The sequence below is a fragment of the Hesperophylax consimilis genome, chromosome 22 (assembly GCF_061612785.1).
Source record: "Hesperophylax consimilis isolate HC1 chromosome 22, BYU_Hcon_1.0, whole genome shotgun sequence".
NCBI lineage: Eukaryota > Metazoa > Arthropoda > Insecta > Trichoptera > Limnephilidae > Hesperophylax > Hesperophylax consimilis.
Genome location: NC_142857.1, coordinates 13,651,058 through 13,674,366, shown reverse-complemented (window position 1 = coordinate 13,674,366; position 23,309 = coordinate 13,651,058). Strand labels below are relative to the sequence as shown.

Genomic DNA, 23,309 nt, shown 5'->3' with positions numbered 1-23,309 from the left:
ACTACTACTTGTTTACCTAATTCATCATGCAAAAATCAAAAAAGTAGATTTCAGAGTGATCGGCACCACAGCACTCGTGGATAACATTCAGGACACATCTTGGTCCATAGAGGTAACAGATTTCTATGTGATTTTTTGATAGCTTTGTTCAATGACGAAATTCTTTTCAATTTCTGCACTTATAATTATTGTTGCTCTCCTTCTAAACTCAGTAAAATACAAATGATTTCCCGACTTCAAAATCTCTCAGTGGACTGAAGGAAACTTCCGAATTTTCGAAGCCTGCCGAATTTCAATTCATTTTTGCTGTAAATAAATATTGCTTGCATGACAACTTACATTAAAAAGCAAGAGTATTTTTAAAAACTAAAAAAGTTTCGATAAAATAGTGTTAACAGTGCACGCGCATGAGACGTAAGATGTATTACATACCTGCCCTGGTGATGGACACTATGTGCAGGTACCCCAAAAATAAATCACCTTAATATTTTGGCTGTGAAAATCTCAAATCATATCTAGTGTTCAGTAGTTTTTCAAAGGGCACTTTTTACTTTGAAATATATTTTTTAATCACAGTTTGTTAATAGATTAACCACTCGAGTGATGGGTTAATTAATATTAACATGGAAACATATAAACTGCCAACTGTGGTTTAAAGCCAATGAATTCACCTAGACTTCACCGTTTATCCCATATTTTTATGTTCTATAAATTTGGCAATTATTGCAAGCGATCGCTCAAAACGTTTTTGCAAACTTGCCATACATAATATGCCAAATATCGATTGAGTGGTTAACAAAATAAAAACACTATAAAGGTTTCTATCGTTTTATATAAACCGAAAAATAAACTGATGGCGCACTTTTATATATGATTCTTTGACCCTAGGCCATAGACAGGTAAATGAATTTTATTATCTACCCAAGAAAACATTTTAGTTTTTGAAAATGTTCATGATAAATTTAGTTATATTCAGGCGCAGAGACACACCTATAACACACTTCTATCGATTTATTTATTCAGTGTCATCGATATATTATTTGCATTGTAAATACAGGCATAAGTAGTAGTTTTTAAGATAAAATAGATTCTGCGCCTAAATTATGGTAAGACGTTGAGATTTATTATTGGGATAATTAAATCAGTAGCGTAGCGAGTAAATTATTCGTTTTTGTGGACGATACATTAGGATGAAAAATTTGTCACCTTTCATCATGCTGTGATTTGCCCTTCTAAGTAAAAACGCATTCATGTTTTATAATATACCTACTATGAATAAAGGAAGATAATATTGAAATGAAGCGTGCTGCCTGTCGCTGATCTACGACCAAACTGCACGTACTATCAAAGCGGCAGCCAATGAATGTTAGAAAAAAAGGCGGATTCTGGATAGATTGCATGCGCGGTTTCATGCTAATAACGGTTCATGGCTCATCTCCCTTATTTCTACTATCAATGGTCATTACAGTAAAGAAAATTACTTAATTAATTAATCTACGATTACATGCATAGAATCTACCGAACAGTTAATTTATGCGACGAATAATTTTTATAGAAATCATTATTATAGAAATTACAAAAAATAGTTAGAAACCCTGAGAATAGTTTTTTGTTCTCCGGCTGCTTTTGCTATTGGAACGGAATATTTAATTATTTTTATTTTATTTTTATTTTTATTTATTTATTTAGTAAAGGTGATGATACAATGACACATGTAGATAAAAAATACTTTGACTGCCCAACTAGGAGGAATTCCCGTTTTAGGAATTTTTAATTAATGCACTGAGATGCATTCACGCAATTATTAATTAAGCAAAAACATTTCCCGTTTTTCTTTATTATTGTATTAACGCAAAATTAATTAATTCATTTCGCACAGTATTGGGTTTTCATGCCAGGTGGCAATTGCTTCGCTCAAACCATGTAATATTCAATTCGTAAATATCTAGCGAAATCGCGACTCGTTACTCTGCGCTGGTGGTGATAAAAATGATTAAAATTGCAACTTAACACAAACCTACATACTGATACTTCTCCAGATTTATAATTAAACCCCAAACACCACACAGGAAGCAATTAATTTCCTTAAGGGCATACATCGTCTTTGGGGATGCTGTGTGGAGCGTATATTTGGGGAGAGGAAGAAGTGACCATAGGCGATGAAGATATCTATGTTATAGGAGGGAGGAAACACAGAATCCGCCAAATCGTTCCACATCCCAGTTTTAAAAACCGTAAAAACGACCCGTTCTTATGTGAAATATATGTCAACTGCATATCAATGTTGGGCGCGGTGATACTAACAAAGCTGTTATATTCTCTGAATTTAATTAATACATCTATTAATTCTGGGTTATCAAATTTTAAGACCAAAAGCACGTGATTTGTCATTGCTAGTGAATATAATTGAAGTATTAGCTTATTAATACAAATTTAAATCATTTAATTTCATCCACCTTCCCATAATGTTTTAAGCATAACCATTAAGTAGCTACTGCCATTCGAAAATTTAATCGTATACTTTTTTGGAAAATCATACTTTGCATTTCCATAAGTGTTTTTAAACAAAGCTATATCATCCAGAGAATCCGTACAATGGACTGGAGATTGCCTCGAGATTGCTCAGTTCTTTGAAGTCTGAATATCGAATGAGCAGACTGGAGTTGAAATATAAATGATGTAGCAATACATTTACTTGATTGGAAAAATATAGCTGCCTCGTGTCGGCGTAACGTTCGGATTTTCATATAATGGAGGCTGCTTGTGTTGCCCACTGCCCACGTTTTGTGAGTGGAATGATTGAAATTTGAAGCCTTGTAAATGTGGCCATTGACAGTTACGTAGGTGCTTAGAATATTCTGGGGGTGATTTCACCGATGATGGAGTTCTGATAAAGCCATTGAAACGCATGGTATTCATGGGGAGATTGCTTGCTTGGGATAAGGTCAAAATCTTCATTTTTAAATGCGTAATTGATATTCAAGATTAAAAATATTTTTTTATTATTTATTGATCTTTAGGGTATTCCTTTAAACTACAATTAGGCATTTTGTCAACAGGATGTACATGTTCAATTAGGATGTAAATATGTACGAGAATATATAATATTATTTCTAAATAAAAACATAAATAATATTGTTACTAATTGTACAACATTAAGATTATTATTACTGGCGCACATAATCTAAAATTTGATGACTTATAGTGATGACTAGTATGAAGAATTTCTACTTATTAGCCATGTTTTCATCATACGAGTATATCTGAATTTATTTGGAAATTTGCAATGTTTGATACATATAGAAAATCAAGTCTTATATCCCGATAAAAACGGCAGAAAATAACAAATAAAAGTAAAATAAAAAAATAAAAACAATTATACCTGAATATATTAACTCCAAAGAGGTTAAATCAATTGTCACACATGAGTCACGGGGCATCCATAAAATACTCAATAGGTCCCTGTAATAATTCAATTACAAATAAAAATGTCTTCAGCAAACCGACAATAGTGGGAATCAAAAAAATATTTCAAACAGTATGAATCTATTTTGAGTAGGTAATATTGATTTGAATTCAAATTTTACAATATCCTCCGTCTAATGTATATTTAAATATTAAAACTCAAGTGATGGTGGTGGCCTCAAGGATGAACGAAATCGTTAAATAAATGAATAATCAGGTCAGTGTCATTATTCCCAAGCTCAAGTAGGTAGGTTAACTATCGATAAAATTGCGTTTTTACAATTTATAGTCAAGAACATATTAAAAAAAAGTAAACCAATGATCATAGTTATTGTAAACAGTGAATGTTGAATTGCTGAAGTCCGTCTCACAAAGCCATCATTATAATAAAAATTTACTAGATGGACATCTTCGGGCTTTTTGTAAGATAAAAGTTTGTACACAACTTAACCAGAGTTTAACTTAGACCATATAATTGCGCTTAGACCACAAAATCCATTATATAGCCAAAAAAAATTTTTAGTAAAAAGAAGGCCTTGAAGCGAAAAATGTTTAAATGTTTCTACTGGACACATTTAAACATTATATAATACAGAATAACAAAACAAAAAGTTCAAAAGTTAAAAGACAACAAGCCCTATCATACAACACTAGTTTTATAAATAATAAGTATGTTATTTATCATTGAAGAAGAAAGATAAGAAAAATGAAACAGAACAGGACACAAAAAAAATAAAAAAAGGTAACGATCACAACTAGGAATCGAACCCAGGATCTCTTGTCTTACGGAGATAGGCGTCTTAAACCACTCCTCCAATGGGACATATTATAAATTAAGAATGTCATCTTGCAACTATTTTTTTCCCATGTTTTTGGCATCTACCTTTTTAAGTGGAAACAAGTTAATGATGAAATTGTTTTGCTGCCTAGGTAGTGTCTCGGATAAACATTTCCGATTTTTATTTATATGGCATACCAATTGACTTTTTTGAAAAGTCTAAATGAATATTCAGGAATAACTATTTATTTACGTGTAACTTACAATTTTGTACCAGTAAACGTCACTGTTGAAATGTAAATAATATGATGAATTACACAAAACGTAATTTAAAATTCATGAATTTCCAAGATTTTTACAAAAAACTGTCTCTTATAATGATTTGGTGTGTTAGAGAAGTCCATTCGTTTTCTAGATCCGTTTTCGATATTATTTACTCACAAACAAAATAAAACGATTTTTTTATTATTGATGTTCGAAACCCAAAAAGTGTTTGATATTGACAAACTATACTCATAAATAACACAGTTGACAAAAAAAGACGAGCTACATTTTTTAAAATTCGTGTAAAGAATTTCGGCATTTATCAATAATAGAGGTCACAGCTTCCAGGACAAACAAAAAATATTCGGTTGAAAATGTTAGCCCGATTTTATTTTGATTATTTTCTGTCACTTTCAAAATCAAAATAATAATTAATTTAGTTCATATTACAATATATTTCTGCAAAGATGACTCGGAAGTTAACGTTATTTTAATTATTATATTTAAAAGCAAATTCTTTATGACTATAGTTAGGGTTGCCAGATGGTTTTGGACCGGACAGTACGGTTTTTTGTGTATGTGTGAATACCGTAAAAAGCGAATTATGTGTTTTCCTCAATTTAAATGTCAGTTGCACTGCATTTAAAGATACACTTTCAGACAATAAACGATTATTTAAAGCAGTACCATCTAGGGGAAAATATGATAAAAAGTTATTTTATACTTAGAAATAGCAATAATAAATATATGTTTTAATGTTTACTAGGTGTTTCATTGTGTTTACCATTAGAAATTTTCGGTAATTTTCTCTCTTTGTTTTTGCCAAAATCAAAGGGGTTTATGACTATCAAAGGACCCTTTCATTTTCGACAAATTGTACCAAAATAATCAAAGGGACCCTTTGATAAAAAATGTTCATTTTTCTTATCTGGACCATCTGGCAACCCTAACTATTGTGTGTAAATTGTCATCCACCTGTACTTATTCACATAAAAAAGATAAAATGATCTTTTATGTCTTTTAGAAAATATAAATATTAAATTAATTCAATTAATGTAGCAAATCTACCGACAAATTTCTTAAGCGGAATATCACAAATTCAGATTCAGTCGTGGATCTAGGGTAGAATAGCTCAACATAAAAAAATACATTCAAGGATAAATTACCACTTTTGAAAACCAAATGAGGTTTCACTTTTCAAAACAAAATTTCCTTGAGGTTTGCAGTATGTTTCCGCTGCGAGAAGCTGCTAATATCTGTGTGCAAACGGTCCACGAGCTAACTATAAACATAAGTGATGCCATCTATAATTTTCAAAAAGCACTCTTGGATGAATGGACAAATTTGACGATGTTGTTGACATTAGAATTGATCTAATAAATAATTAAATAATATAGAATTATCCTATCGGTCAAAGCATGCACAAATGCTTCGTGTTTCCACCCAGGCTTCGTGGGTTCAATTCCTTCGCTAGATAAGTCCTTCTTCATTGGACGAATGAATTTTTCGCTTGTAATTATTTGAAAAAATATATTTATTCACAAAAAATAATGTCAAAGAAATAAAGTAATTACTTAACTTAATTTTATACATAAGATATATACCACAATAATAAAATTAGGCTTATGTATATGGGGAATATGTCATTTACTTTTTTATGCAATATGCCAAAGTATTCAGTTTAAATTTTCAGTGTGTTTTTTAACGTTAAGTTTAAAATCTTTGTAGTTATTTTCATTTCGAATACTTTGTGGTAATGAATTTAAAAAATAAGTCCAAGATATTTAAAGTTATAGATGAATTATTGCTACATTATTTTTTATTATTATATTTCGGAGGTGGGAGTATTGACGTTTGTCTGAGTAATTTATTGTTTCTAAAAGGTTCATTTTTATACAGAATATATGATTATAGTATGATTATATTATGATCGTTGTAAGATTTTTTTATGCTATTTTTAACTTGGGAATATTTGTCTTTCTTTAGAGGAAAAGAAATGTAGCTCTGCTATCAGACCAGGGACAGTTACGAAGATAGCTTTCGACTTGGTCTGATAGAGGCTGCACGGTTCTTGCGTTTTCTTTCTAGGTGTTATGTGTTGGTTGTGATGACAGCCTTACAAAGATGCTTACTGTTATTGAAATAAAAACTGATCAATATATAATTCATTTTATTCACTTTTAGCACATCATTGGGATGAATATTTGATTGAGATTTATAGTGAAATTTGTTTCTGCTATTGTATATATCCTTGGTATATACACAACAATTACCAAGCGTCTGATAAAATGAGACAAAATTTGTACTACTAGAAAAGTGCTCCAGTTGTGTAATAGTTCATGATACAACTATTTTGTTGTTTTTTGAGTGTTTATGAAATTGGGATATATTCTTCCAAATTGTGGTAGGTTTGTAGTGTTGAGCAAGTTAATTTATTGTGCTTCCAGGTTTATATTATGGTCCTGCCTGCCTCTACCTGTTCGAGCCTCTCGTCCTAGAATATGCATCGTTTATGAGAAAGAAAAATAAGTCATAATGAAGCTATCAGCGTATACCTTAGCTTGCTGGCTTCAGAGTTATGAAAAGAAACTATGAAAGGGTTATAAGTTCATACGTTATAACTGCGTCGGGATATATTGAAAGTGAATAAAAATTGTAATACCGGTGTAAATTTGGAAATAATAACCATAAAAGTTATCATGCGTCTGAAACACACGGTTCGATTTTCGTTGACTTCAGAAATTCAAAAGAGATCTTCTAGAAAATAACTTTTAAACATGAAAGGAAAAGATTTTTTAAATCATAAGATGAATATTCCCAGAAATAGTATTGTTGTGAAACAGGCATACTTCTCTCTCTGGTACCCTCTCCCATCGGGGGGTTGACTTTCATCAACGTAATCTTTACCCAACATGGTGTAGACCCGAACACAATTCCACAATCTATCCCATTGAGATATATAGTTCTAGGGTTTTTGAGGATACGCTATTCAAATTTCAAAGGCATTTATCATTCGTTATAATGCATGGTTTTGTGTCCGGTTTCCATGTCGTGCACAAGAACAAAGAACATACACAACAAATAACCAAAAATGTTCATATAAAAAATCCTAACATATTTATAAAAATACCAAATAATTCGTTTAAAAAAGAAAAGAAACGTAAAGAAACCGCATGAAATTCTGATGAGATTAAAATTGACGTTGTTGAAACACAGAAAATTTTTTTGATTATGAATCTTATCTAAGAACATATCCCGGGTATAGGCGCGTGTGTGCAAAATGTGTCTCATATTTTATGTCTTTTCATATCTCTCAAAATTAGTTACAATATATATTTTTTAATATCTTGGTATTATCAACTTCATTCTTGCCTTTTTTCTAATTTGAAAAGCCTACAATATGAAAAACGTGATATTATATTTCTAAATAATATCGTGTTACCAATTTTGGCGAATAATTCGCGATTCCCTACATGGCAACGTTTACATCTGATTTCGTATGGATGAAAAATATTCGTAAATACGCGCGTCACACATCGGTAAATAAGAGAGGGAATTTTTCCTCAATACTTCCGCTGCTCACTTTGTACCAAATATTTCACACGAATGACTTTTTCATTTTTACTTTCTTCAAGTTTGTAGCCAAAAACGAATTGAAAAGCAATATTAAAGGAATAAATTTAGAATATAATAATAAAGAGATATTATTATTCAACAAAGTGGTTACTTCTTTTGAATTCAAACACATAACATTTCTTATACACAAGTACTTTCAGAGTTTATTTTGCGAAATTCTAAGCGAATGATATTTTCGAGAAACTAGAACAAGAATAAAATGTTTTTTGGAAACTTTTTGCAATTGTCTGTTAAATGCCTAGTTTCAAGATTTTTTTAACACTGCGAAAGCACAAGTTTTGATATTAATTCCGAACATTACTTCTGTACTGAAATTAGTTAATTTAAATATAGCAATTACTTTCTAACTGCAAAAAAGTGTTTGGTATTATTTGTTACATCTTTTTTTTCTTGAGCATTCCATTTCAAATTTTCCGTCCCAATTTTCGATTCACTTTATAATATTAATTTACTATCGCAATATAATTGATAGGCACAAATATATAAGTTCCGATAAGATAACATATCGATTACGTTGCGCGCGTAAAACAACCACTAACGTTTCGATTCAAAAAAATATTGGTTTTCACAAGAGCGAAACTGAGAAAATTTTCCATTCGAACAATATTCCAGATGACCTCTATGGTTGTATGGCTACGACTCTTGGCTAGTAAATAGTATTTATGTTATTCCAAAAATTATTATTTTAAAATATATAATTTGTTTGTAGTACATATGCGGCACATTCCAGAGCGGTAGATTCTTTCAGAACTGCCCTGGTAAAAAATCCATTCAAAATCGACACGTTGCTTGAAATGGCTTTAACTGTGTTTGGTGACCAGTTCTGAATAACCATGCACTTCTATATCCACATCAGTCCCTTCCTTTCAGCATTCGGCCTCACAAAAATCCGTACAGGGGACGCCATAGTGCAGTTGGAACTTTTGTCCGGTATTCACTTTTTTTTAATAAACATCTTTTTTAATTCCAAGTTTGTTTTTTTGATGGAATGAAAAATGGATGAATGAAAAAACACACGCTTTTTTTCTGAAATAAGATGACATTATAAAACTTTACAACATTTTTATATGAAATAGATCTTGGTACAGCCAATTAAGATTTGGTAGCAAGTAAGATATCAGTAAGTGATAGCGCGGTTCACTCATTTTAGTCAGTCCATGGAGAGATAGATTCAATCCTCAGTTTGACTGTATCAATTTTTGGTTTTTAAGTTTAAAATACATTTTAAAAGTTTACTGCAGATAAGAACCAGTTCCTGGGGGAGGAAGATTAAATCCAAACCAATTCAAAAAATTACATACGTCTATTTATGAAAAAATATATATTACAGTAAAAAACTTTTACGTGGTTGCATTTTTTAATTTATAGAATTTGCAACTCGTGCAAAATGTCAGGGAGTAATTTTTCTACAGAGTGTCAATATTTTGTTGGATTTATAAGTGAACAACACACAACTAATCATTCGCCTCTGCGCCCTCTGCGGACGAAATTGCAGAAGTCCGCCCCGGGCGCAAAATTGCCAAGGCGCCGATAACACCAAAGACAACGCCCTTAAGATTATTTTTCTTAAAAATGGTGCTACGTGAAAATTCAAATCATCCGAATATTATTGATCACTGTCATGGAAGTAAAAACCGTTCCATGATGTCGACAGATTTAGATATTCCGTATTAGAGATAAAATAAAATTTTCATAAATACCTTTCCGAAATGTTCAATTTCATAATTCCGTAGTGAATTTATATTTTTTCTATGTTGCTCTATTTTTATTTAACATTTCATTTTACAATAATTAATTTCAAATTAAATCTTTCAGGCGGATTGCTTGTTCAAATTATTATTTTTATCACGGTACTCATTTTAAATTAGTTGTTTTCTACATTATTTCACATATTTGTATCTAACGTGTTAACTTCACTAATTAAACAGGGTGTTAAGGGACGTACTTGACTGACTTTATCCACTAATTTCTGGGATTATTTGGAGTAAAAATGAATAAAAAATTTTGGCCTCCAGTTAATTTTTTTAATTTAAAAAAAAAAACTTCGACACTTGACCGAGTAACTGACCAACCTCTCACAATGAACCTAGCTGTCCTATTCCTACTAAGTGTATATGTTTTTGTTAAACAAAAAAAAAAAACATAACAAAAGTCTTTAGATAATGTCAGGAATCATGGGTTAAAGTAAGTAAGTACATCCTTAACACCCTTAACATCTTGTATAGTAAATCAATACCATGTACTATCTACACCATTATTACAATGTACAACAAATAGTTAACACAACTGTATTTTTACATTACTTTCATGTGAAATTCCGCAATTATTTCCTGTAATGACGACTAATAATAATCAGATTCCGTTGTGATCAGAATCGTGAGAGACTTCAATGATTAAAGTAGTTCCTCAAGATTACAAGATGCTTTGAACAAATTTTATTTTATTTATTAAAAGTAATATTTTACTGTTGCATATTACACATACGAATTATAACTCTGTTATCATTCATTAAATGATGCCACAAAGTAAATTTTCAATTGAGAAGAAATTATGTTATAATTAGACGATAATTTTTAAATAATATTTTTTTTAAAAAACAAGTGTTAAATACTAAAATAATTTTTTTTTTTAATTCCAGGAATTATTTATTTTGTGTATCGTTCGCGGAGCAAATAAGCAAATATTAAAGTCAAGGAAAGGATTACACAAGCATACATCGTAACAGTTAATATGTTAAAATACAATCGGGTTGCATTGATTTTCGAGAAAATTTAGTTAAAAATGTAAATTATTAAAATCACGCATGCGTAACAATTTGATTTTACTTGCAAATATAACCAGAACACGAATTTCGAGAGAATTTTTCGATATGGCCGAAAAATTTCTTTGCTTCTTTCTGTATTATAACATAGATAGAGATAAGGGATTTGTAATCCCGGCGGCGAAATGAATTAGTTTGTACAATTGTACACCCTCATATTACCTACCTAACTATTGAGGTAATTAGATCATGTCTTAATAATCGTAAATTTACTTTATGGCGTCATTTTAATTGAATGAATATAAATGACTTTGTATGCGCCACAATTTAATCAAAATAATCAACGTGTTTCGGAATCAATCGTTACTTCGCCAGGATAAACGTGTAATGAAATATTACAAAAAAATATAAGAAAAGACAATATTACAATATTCACAACAAAAATTTTTCTGAATTTTCCAACTACATTTTGGAAACTAATCATTCTTTTGATGTAAATAAAGTGTTACATTTTTTCTTAAAAATACAGTGGGTGTACAATTATGGATAATTTTTGAAATTAGGAAAAGTGTTATTTAAAAATAAATATATTTTCACACCAATACCTGCAAGTATTGATACTGATATTTTATGTTGTTATTTAATTTTTGGTTTTTAGATATCTTAGTTATTTTTTCTTTTCTTTATATATTAAAAAATATTATTATTCGATATACAAAAAAAAACAGTTTATTTATAAGCTCTGCTGTGTAATTAGTGTGTGTTTCGGCCTCTGTTTGATAACACTTGATACTCTGTTTGATAATAATTTCAGAGCAGAACTTGTTCATTAATTAACCGTTTTTTGGTAAATTGAATTGAAAAAGAAACAATAAACAATTTAGTTACTACATTTTTTGAGACACTTCACAAGAGTGCCCTTGCCAGTACAGTGTAAAGGTAGAGAAGATATGTAGCCACCCGATTGGGCAGCGTTGTGAAGCGGGTTAAAGTAGAGGCTGTAGAAATGGATTTATCAATGCGGGTTTTGCAGAGGCCCGGATCATATGAAGGGAAAAAACAGATGCAGGTAACTCGTTCCACATCCGAGCCGTTTTACACAAAAACGAGTCGAAGAAGCGGCCCGTTCTCATGAAGCCGACGTCAACTGTGAACGGGTGTTCCGCTCGGGTACCTACGTCGAGTTTCACCACGTGCACCGGTGCACGGGGGATCAATTCTGCTAGATTCTTAGAACAGTCTCCATTAAAATACCTGCAAACAGACTCAGAATGACCACATTGCTTTTGTGCAGTAGAGATAACAATCGGTCTGTTAACAATAGATTACCAATCAGACGGACTGCCCTCCTTGGCTCAGAATCAACTAGGTTTAACATGTATTGTTGGGCTCCAGCCCAGAGATGGCTCCCAAATTCATTTTTTTGGGATTTGCATAGGGTTAGCAGGGGTTGAAGAATCTGCTACACATTATATATCATAAATTTATTTTTATTTTATACAATTGTTTTTTAATATTTTCATTTTTGGTACTGACAACTCGTAATGGTTGTACCAGTCTGAATCTGATAGCTATAATTACGGTTCAGATTTTTTTTATAATGAGGAGTAATTAATCACCGCTCATTGTAATATTATTATAGATTTATATTTCATTTTACGTTTTTATCCTGTCGAAGAAATAATTGAATTCAAAATATCTCGATTATTTTGAATAAATAGTGTTGTATGCAAAAAAAATTATCGCGTTTGATTAAAACATTGTTTATTTCTCGTTCATTAATATCAAGAACCTAACGTTCTGGTGAGAGCCCACCACATGGAATGTGAACTTATTTTAAATAGCTTTAGCCATGTTCAATTATTATTCTATCAGGCCATATGTAATACATACATGATGGGATTGAGATGCAATAGTTTCAGTGGCTTCGGGAAGTTAAAAGAAAACATAAACGTTAATTTGAAAAAAAAAAATTTCACTAAAAGGATTAACTTTGTTATATCATTTTTAAAATTCCTTGTAGGTAGAAAATTACAAAATTTCAGTGAAAAACTAGACTCTCCCACTGGGTCTGAGATTTATCTACTGAGACTCCCATAGGTTTTTTGTTATGCGTAAAGCCGTGTGATAAATTATTTTCAGTACGAAAATATTCAACTTGTAGAAAAATTACATACTGTTTTTATATTTTATAGAAATTGAATAAGCTAGATCGACAAAGGACTTGCCAAAATGACGCGTTTAAAAATATTATACTTGTGTAGAATGGAAGATCCTTCCTTCGTAAAGGATATTCGAAATCAAGTACACCCGAAGTGATTTGATTTGATTCAGTCATTAAAATCACTTGAAGGTTAAGAACTGGTGTTGGTGTGACAGTTGAAAACTTTATTTTTTTCCGGAGACGTACCTATAGATTAACCCAAATATTATTTTTTTCGCATCGTTGTAATTTTATTTACCTACTAATATCAGGATGTAATATACATTTTGAAGCTAAAAACAGAGACACTAGAAGATTAGGGAAAATCTTTTAGTTACTAGTGATATGTCTTACTTCTAAAATTTTTTCTTTAATTTTTGTTTTAAAAGAATATAAAAAAAAAATCTGGGTTACGAATAGATAACTCATCTCACGAAATTTGAAAAGCCCCTACTACCCGTGGAAACCCAACGCTTTTGTCCACCCAGCTTCTAACCGGTTATTCCTATATAGTTAGGCAGATGTTCTTTTTTCTAGAAAGTGTTCAACAAAATATATTAAATCATCGGGTTGTGTGATTTTTATTCGAAACATTGTGTTCACAAAACGAGTGGTACTCAACCATCAATAAAATATAATATTTTATTTTTGAAATGACTTAACGAGTAAAACCTCAAATCGTAATATTAATTATTGAAGACAATTTCAGCGATTTCTAAACGAAAATTTGAAACAGAAACATCAGCAAAAGATACGGTCACAACCTAGGAGTATCTAGATTAGTTTAGTTCGAGTTGAATCTTGGGATAATACATAGAGGTAGCAGAGAATAAAAATGTGCGGTGAGCAAATGAAGACAATGTTGGCAGTTCTTATTTGAAGTATGATACAATAAAATATGACCGAAGGAGATATGGTCCCATTAGCTCAGTTGGTAGAGCGATGCCCCGGCAAGGCAAGAGTCCTGGGTTTGAGTCATAGATGTGGCCGTATATTTTTCTGATTTTTCAATTTAAAATTTTCGTTTAGGAATTGCTAATATTGTCTTCAATAATAAAAAAGACATAAAGTTCGATCATCACAAAAAAGTAATTACTCGTAACATAAACTAAAATCATGTTTGAAATGTTGCCAAAATGTATGTTTAAATTATATTATTCATCTAATATTATTTATATCGCTGGGTTCGGCACTTTTTCCAACAGCATGTTACCCGAACGTACTAAAATAAGGATTTTGTTAAAATCTCAGCAGGTGTAGTGTTGTCAGAGTTTTTTTGAGAGAGTACTTTTGAACAAACCGAATAAATTTCATATTGATGCTATTTCATAATTTTCTGCGCTTGTTTTTCGTAGATATTTGTTGAGGCTTATCTTTGTGGTATATTCATTCATGTGAAGGTACAAGTTATATATATTTTAAATTAGAAACACAAACAAAATATTTACATAAAATCTTTTTTTCGAGCAATGTTTTTTTTCCTACACATCCCACACATAACATTTCCTATTTAGAAAACGTTGTGAGGAGGATGGAGTAGAGCAGGGGTAGGAGAAAGGTAAAGTACAAAGGTTTAGAATTCTCTAAGCAATATATAGTTACTACATAACGCCTTAAAAATATAAATATACATTTATGTTTATACAATCTTACAGTCTCATCTTAGATATGATCCCAAACACCGCCAGTTAAATCGCCTCTCCTATTCTCAACTAATCCCTAATCACGCCTCCACCCCCACTTGAACACCTGATATGTTTTCCCAGAATTTTGTAACAATATTTTTCATGACATATTAATTTAGTACCGATACATTTTGCCACGGTTTTTCCGAAACCTGTCGGCAATATAAAATAAATATTTACAGCGCCTTAGACAATATTGCTTCATTTAACTAAAATGGTGGCTTGTTTCCAGGATGACACTAGCATACCTATCTATCTTCAATATAAATTATTTGATATGTATATATAAACATGTTATTTTGCTATTTTTAAATTACACGGAAAATAATTATTATAATTGAAAAAACAAATAATTTACCAACGCCAAGTAAATTACTTCCTTAGCTTTACAGGGATGTCATAGTTATAACAGTACTCAACCATTTATAATGATATAATCTTTTTTCCAGGTGAAGTAAAATAATGCCCAGAAGCCAAAAAACTCGAGCTCGGTGAGGAAGAACGGAAATCTCTTCCGACAGAAAAAAAAAATTGGTGAGTACAATATTTCATACACTATATTTTTGGTGGGTAGACACTAACTTTTATTGAACACTTTCAACTCGATTTCTCATGACTTGTGGCATCGTATAAAATAATCATATATTTCACCGCGAATAAACTCCATCGGTTATAAATTTCCACCGCAAATGGGTCAATTTTGAATATATTTCTCGGCTTCGCGGCTCACAAAAGAGTGGTATAATAATTCGTAACAAAGTACTGAGATAAATAACACATTCAATTTGTAAAATATTGATTCTGATGCACATATTATCGCCAGCGCAATATACCATAGTGTATTGCCTCCACTTTGCGCATTCTAGAATTTAGGATATGGAATTACTGCAGATATGGAACAAGGTACGAGAGCTGATGACGACCTTCGTGGTAGAGGGATAAGGCTTTTGACTAGCAAGCCTGAGACCGCCGGCTTAAATCCCGCTGTACACAAGTAAATTTTATTTGATTAATTTGTGTTATTTCACAAATTACTCAATCAAAAAATGAATTAATAAATTTGCGTCACGTCTCAGAGTGGAATATATTTGGTATCCAGGTATCCGGTGACCAGATCTGAATAACCAGGTACTTCCCCACCTTGCTTTTCCCCATCTCCTACCCCTCTCCACTTCCATCAGCGTTACAACATACCCCAATTGGGGGTGCCATTGTCTCAATGTGGCTCCAGACCATTGGGATAAGTTGAGACTTTTGTATGGTTTCACATAAAAAAGTAACTTTAAAAATGTGTACAGAAAATGTGAAAAAATACGCACCTAGCCCATAATGCTTTTTAAGGTACCACCCATTCACCTCACAACCATCTTAGGACGGGTTGTTACGGAGAATTTGAACAATTCATCTAATTTCAACGTTCATTTTCGGGTTCTGTGAAAGGCTTTTTCAAGTTCTGTTTTTATATCATTGTAAGCTAGTTGCTTGACAAAACTGAAATAAAAACAGAACTTGAAAAAATCTTTCACAGAACTTGAAAATGAACGTTGAAATTTGATGAATTGTTCAGATTGTCCGAAAGAACCCGTCCTAAGTGTTGCCTTTTAAATCAATTAAATTATTGAAGTTCTCTCATTTTTATCTAAAATTATTTCCTCATTCCATATAAAAATAGATGTTTAAATATTGTCTTTCATGCGCGTCACGATTTTTGACGGCTTAAAGTCGATTGTTAGTGGATAACCGACTAACAAGTAAAGCTTTGTGAAAAGATCTGCAAATCTAAGGGTTTATAGTGCAGTGATTCCTAAAGAAGGAAAATTAGAAAACATTCTTGAGGTTATTTTTTAACTAACCATCACGCGGTTTCTCTGCAGGGGTAGATATAGAGGATTGACCGGGTAAAACAACTCCGTCTTGGCACACCTTCCTTTCCTCATTTAGATTCATACTCTTCTATCATTCTGACTCTTGAAATGACTCAAGTATAAATATGATTCACTAGGTGTCTCCGACTTCTTCTTCCATTAAAATTTGCGTAATATATTCTCATTATACTACTTTCTTCGTTCATTCGCTCTACACGTCCAAACCATCTAAGCGTGCCTTTCTTAATCTTACTCATTACGCTTACATCAGCCTTGCATTCTTTGAAGATCTCCACATTTCTCACACGATCATACAAGGTTTTAACACACAAACGTCTCAGGGATCTCATTACCTAGATATCTATCCAAAAACGGCGATTTTATTGTTATCTATATCATTCTTGTTGGTTATTTTGTAAACACATATTAAATTATATTATCATCCTTTGAATGTCAAGACATCATAAAATACACTCTGTAAAAGGGTGGAATGAATAACGGACCATAAATCCTAGTTCTGACCACAGATCAATGGGTACTTTGGAACGACCATTGCTGCATTAGTAAAAAGTGCATTAGTTGACGTGGTTTTATTGTGCCCGTAATGCTCCACATTAAGTTCCTTTACGACTGAGGACTCCGAACTTTATGGGAACTGATGATCCCGTTAGAAGTGAATTGAACCATGTATTTTTAAAGAGAGACCACAACAAGTCATAATTGTGGTTTGAATAAATCTTAAATATACAGAAAATCTTTTTGTTCGACGCAGTAAAATTTTTGAAACTTTTGGCTTCTCGCAATGCCGACAAAACTGTAAAAAAAATAATCCTTAGAACCACAAAACTACCACGAGGAATTGTTCTTCTCGGACACACGGAATACAAAAAAATCACATTGTTCCCCACTTATCACATAATTTAAATAATTATAATAAAATAACTTTGTTTTTAATACCGCTTTATTGTATATATTTTCAGTATATCAAACCAACCGGTTTCGGTTCACCCTGATGAAGGTTCAGGGTTAACGGAAATCTCTTGAAATAAATTAAAGTATTAGATTTAAAATATACATATCTCCAATCTATTGACTAAGTTAGAAATTTTGTTTCAAATTTATACAAATATGTAGCAGATACACATAATCCTTTAGATAAATTAGCAGAACAACAAATATTCGTACACAAAGTAATTCGTCTATTTGTGTTGTCAAAATCCTTCCTTATCAAAAAAAGTTTACGACTGACAATAAAGTTGTTCTCGAAACAAACGACAATACCAACGTGCAATGTTCAGTATGCATACAGATAACCGATTGTATGCAAATTGAAAATACACGCTATCAGAGCAGAAATGTGCTTCACGTTATCTTATTTCCCTGCCCCAGTAGGATAAAAGTGATGGCATCGTAATCCTTTGAAATGTTGTACATTTTTCCTTCTGTGATCGTATATCTATAGAGTTTTATACATCTCGGAGTGTTTGCAAGATTAACTGCTCTAACTTTACTAACGCTATCTCGAATCATTTTAGTAAAAATTGCGATTTTCTTTTGCAGAAATTTTTAATATCGATTAAACTTCTGAGAAGTGGGTTATTTTTAAACACGTGAAAAACATGCACTTTGACGATTACGCTTTTTTTTGTAGTTCCCTAAATCCTTCCCTCAGAACCATCTTTGTTTTACCATTTAAATAAATAGAATTTAAATGGTTGAGGTTCCCTAATTTATTCCCTATTTACTCTGCTTAACGTATAAAAATTGATGTCTAAATAATGTCTTTCACACGGTTTCACGTTTTTTGACGAGTTAAGTCGATTGTTACTCAAAGTGGGTAACCGACTGACAAGTAACGCTTTATGAAAAGGTCTGTAAATCTAAGGGTTTATGGTGCAGTGATTTTTATAGTAGGAATTTTCACTCCCCTTTAGGGGCGTTGGAGGTACCCAGGGACGCGCTGGAGAAAATGTGGGGTTGAATAATACGTTTTCTAGAAAAAGGGGCGGTTAGCCAGATAATTATGGAAAACACTGATTTATGTATACCTAGTTGTTTTGATGCTTAATGAGATTTGTTTTAACTCTCATAGAAAACCATAAACATTTACCTGAGATTTCTAAATATGAGCGTGTAACCCGATGTATAGGTGGAACGTGAGTTGGATACTTGAAATGTGTTTAAATCTTGAGTTCAGATTTCGTCGCTCTGCAACAGGGCGTGAAACAACTTGGTTGCATGCATTTATGCTGTTGGCAGACTTGGTTACTGGTTAAAACGGCTGCTTTGGTTTGACCGTTTACTTAAATGTTTTTTTCGCGAATTCTTTTCAGATAACGTTCCGTAGGGTGCTATTTTGATTTTGTAAGTCTTGAAATACCTTGAGATTGATAAAAGATAAATTGATAATTGATTTAGATATAAATTACTATGAGATGTTACTTACATGGTAAAATCTGTTAGCAATATCAATCTCCGTGTAGCATCAGCTCAGACACAAAGGCTAAATTGAAGTCAGGGTCAATTAGCCACTAGTCTGTCAGAATCTAGGTATTTTGTAGGTATATAACTTACGGAAAAGTAGCAAGTTGTACAGCAGCCAACTTTAATCTGATGCTCGCTAATATCTGACAGACTGCGTAAAATGTGCAACACTTTGATAGAATCTTTAGAACATTTTGTTGCATTTATATATTTATACAGAGTTAGTTTTATTTTTGTATGAATACGGATCGTTTTTTACGGTCTGTTCTTATGCCCATCAGCTCTTATGTGGAATGATTATCTGGTTTTTATATTTGAAAACGTGTGAGATCTATTTCTTAAAATTCTCCCCACGCAGCATTCCCAAGCCGACAAAAGATGTGCCCTGAAGGAAAGGACGTCACAATTTTTTATAGTTTTTTTTCTTTAATATTTGAATACCGCACAAGAGTCCCAACCGCTTCAACCGTCTTTAAGGGAAATCCCTAGTTATTCAGATCTGTTCACCAAACACGGCTAAAGCCGTTTCCAATCTGGATGGTGATCTTTCACCACTGTGATCCTGAGAGTATCTTCCACTCTGAAACGTGTCGCAAAAGTACTATATATATGAATTATTAGTTTTTTGGTAAACTAATGTTTAAGACAAGATTTTTTATGCATAGCACAAGGGTAACAATTATTTTATAAGCAATAATTATTAGCCTGAACCACTCATCCACATTGAAAAATCTCCTGATAAAAGATACATGACGCGTCCCGTTGGCGTCATGTATCTTTTATCAGGAGATTTTTCAATGTGGATGAGTGTTTCAGGCTAATAATTATTGCTTATAAAATAATTGTTACTATATATATGCCCTCGCGAGCTTTTCGGCATACTGTGCAAAGTTTTCAAAAACGTTTTCAGCGTTCACTTGCTATATTGTGCAATATTTATCGAACTTAAAAATGTGGCACAAGCGGTGAAATCAAGGTGAATTCATTGGCTTTATGCCACAGTAAGAAGTTTTATATGTTTCGATATTAATATTTTGAAGAATTGTATTATTAATGGTGACCGGTGGGTGACTGAGTTGACATCGCGTTTGGGTCCCATCCAGGAGTAGTGGGTTTAATTCCTCGGCTGGTTAAGTCCTCCTCACAAGCAACATTTACCGCTTACTGTGGTGGTTGTAGGAAATTTTAAATTATTGTCAGGTTATTTGTAACCCATTAAAAAAAAAATCAATTATTATGGTAAATCGCTCGAGTGGTGACATTATTTTTAATGCATTTTCAACCCACGACCTCTCCATTAGCAGTCGTAAATCTAATCCCTCGACCACAAAACAAAACCAAAATGTATCTAGTGACTTCACACCAAACAACAAATTTTAATACAGGCTCGTTAAATTTGTCCAAATTTCGCACATGATCACAAGGATGAACTGATTGTAATCAGCATAAAACATGTGGGTATACATAATAACACAGTGGACCGGTGTTCCGTAGTGAATGGGACCACGTTTCCGCCGTGCAAGGAGTTGAATAAGCTATGCAGTCCTCGCGTAGTACCTACTTTTCTAGTACCACACTCCGCGTACCTCCCAGCCACCCTGCTCTCCTGTGAATGCATCCACTACTACGACAGTCAGTTTGTAGCAGGCGTACTGACTTTACTGACTTCGTATATTAACTGGCAGGGATGGGTACTGGGTAAGGCTTTCAATTTAATTCTCAAATAAATTCTATATTCAAATTTCTTAATCTTCAGCATCGAGTTGAAATTTTTGTGATCGGTATCGTAGATAACTCCAATTACGATAATGACAAATTCAGGATTGCGTTACGACAGTTGATTCCGGTCTTTAAAATGATTTATTTTTATTATTTTACTAGCGCACACGGAGATAAATGAGTATTGCCGATTTATTAAAATCCTGTTAAAAACGGGATAGCATGCCGTATCCTAATAAATTTTTAGTCATTCATGAAATATTGGAACGCTTGTTTTTGTCCTGATACAACACAATGATGAAATTCGAAAAAAAAAAGAATTTTTATGAACCCGTGTTCCGACATAACACTGACAGTTTATTTGGGAACCTGTCAATTAATGCGTTAAAGGCCTGCAGTCCCGTTTTTAACTGGAATGTGAATAATTATAAGAGTCGATTTCAAAATTTTAACTGATTTTGTCAAGAATTCAGACAAGCTATAAAATACCCACCCTTATATAAAAATATTATACATTTTTACAAAAATGTATAGGTATTTCTTATTTTACAAAGGTCTGTTTTTTTTTTATTTTCATGAAAGCAATAATAAAACACTCCGTGATTTTTCGCGGGTCTGCACGGAGATAACTTACTGATATAAAATATTGCTAATTTATTAGGATTCTCTACAAATTATTCGTAATCCGGTTAAAATCGGTACTTAATTGATAGGTTTCAATATATCAAAAAGTTTCAATATAAAACGTTTAAAAGAAATAGGCCTGCAGTCCCGTGTTTAACCGGATTTTAATAAATCAGCTATACTAATTTTTCTCTGTGTAGATAAGTATATTATGAACCCTGTGAATACCATTTATTTCCGATAAACACAATTCAATCATTTACTACTCTATTTCGATTACAATGGCACGATTGGAAAATAACGACAAGTATTCAATTTTACATTTGATAAGTTAATTATTTCCATCCCTGCCTACCCTCATTGTAGGAATAACAGGAAAACGACTACCCACTATTCAGCAGCTAAACATGCCCGGCATGAATAATGATGTGCGCCTAGTTATATGCAATCAGCATAGCGGCTACGTACACACGCCTGCGGAACATTACAGTCGGGCGCTGATGCTATTTGGCTTCGTTTGCAAGGCGAATACAAACAAATCGTATCTGTCTTTACGGTATATTGTAGCCGACTCTAAGGTATATTGTATCTTTATTTTCAGGTTATCAATATCTAATAAACAGTTATAGCTGGAAATTGTCGTATTAGAAGAAGTATTATTATCAGATATCGTCCACACAACTTAATTTCGTACTAATAACATATTTGTGTTGAATAGTATGAACTCTACGGAGCCTGTTGGGACAATGACATCCCCAACAGGGGTATGTTGCGAGGCTAAAGAGAGAGAGGAGAGAAAAGATATCGGAAGATGAAGGTTGAGGGAACCACTTGGTTCTTCATAATATCACTTTCTTATCTTACTTATTCGAAAAACTAAGAAAATGTACCTATTTCCTTAAAAATTTTGCAAATACATTTTTCAAAAATTGTATATTATTCTCTTTAATTTGCCAATCGATCCTTAAATATTATATAGGTGCAACAATATCAGCCATAGATTTTGTATCGAAGTCTCAAAAATTAACTATCAAAGTTATACTCAAATATTCAACTTCTTTCAATTACTTGATATTCGACAAATTTATTTGAAAAGTTTTTAACTCTTCTCTTTAAGACCAAAATAAGTGAATTTTACGAAAAAACACAAAACACGCGAAACACGTGGCATAAAACCAACGAACTCTTACAAATACTTAAAACAAATACAACATTTGCGACTAAAATATACATAAACCTACCCGATAAAAATAGACTATTGAAAAAACCAAATCTAAAACCTTTACTTTGTATACATCTACGGTTATACAATAATAAATCATTAGAAATTGAGCTCATTGAAATACGCACCTATTGCTAAACTAAAATATTTGTTAACTTTCCTGTCTCGACACAGGATATCTCTAGTGAGACAAGCTCAGTAACTTTCCTGTCTCGACACAGGTTCTCTAGTGAGACAAGATAAGTAACTTTCCTGACTCGACACAGGATATCTCTAGTGAGAAAAGCTCAGTAACTTTCCTGTCTCGACACAGGATATCTCTAGTGAGACAAGCTCAGTAACTTTCCTGTCTCGACACAGGTTCTCTAGTGAGACAAGATAAGTAACTTTCCTGTCTCGACACAGGATATCTCTAGTGAGACAAGCTCAGTAACTTTCCTGTCTCGACACAGGTTCTCTAGTGAGACACGATAAGTAACTTTCGTGTCTCGACACAGGATATCTCTAGTATGACAAGCTCAGTAACTTTTCTGTCTGGACAAAGGATATCTCTGGTGAGACAAGCTTAGTAACTCTCCTGTCTCGACACAGGCTATCTATAGT

The 23,309-nt window shown here is 32.5% G+C and overlaps 1 protein-coding gene across 1 annotated transcript in view; it reads left to right on the top strand.

Annotated features, from left to right (window-relative positions):
• sand (potassium two pore domain channel sandman) overlaps nt 1–23,309 on the top strand; it is a 288,898-nt gene that overhangs the window by 64,580 nt on the left and 201,009 nt on the right. The window contains exon 2 of the mRNA XM_089644964.1: nt 15,242–15,326. The gene's annotated coding sequence lies outside the window, so the exon portion shown is untranslated. The remainder of the gene's footprint in view (nt 1–15,241; nt 15,327–23,309) is intronic.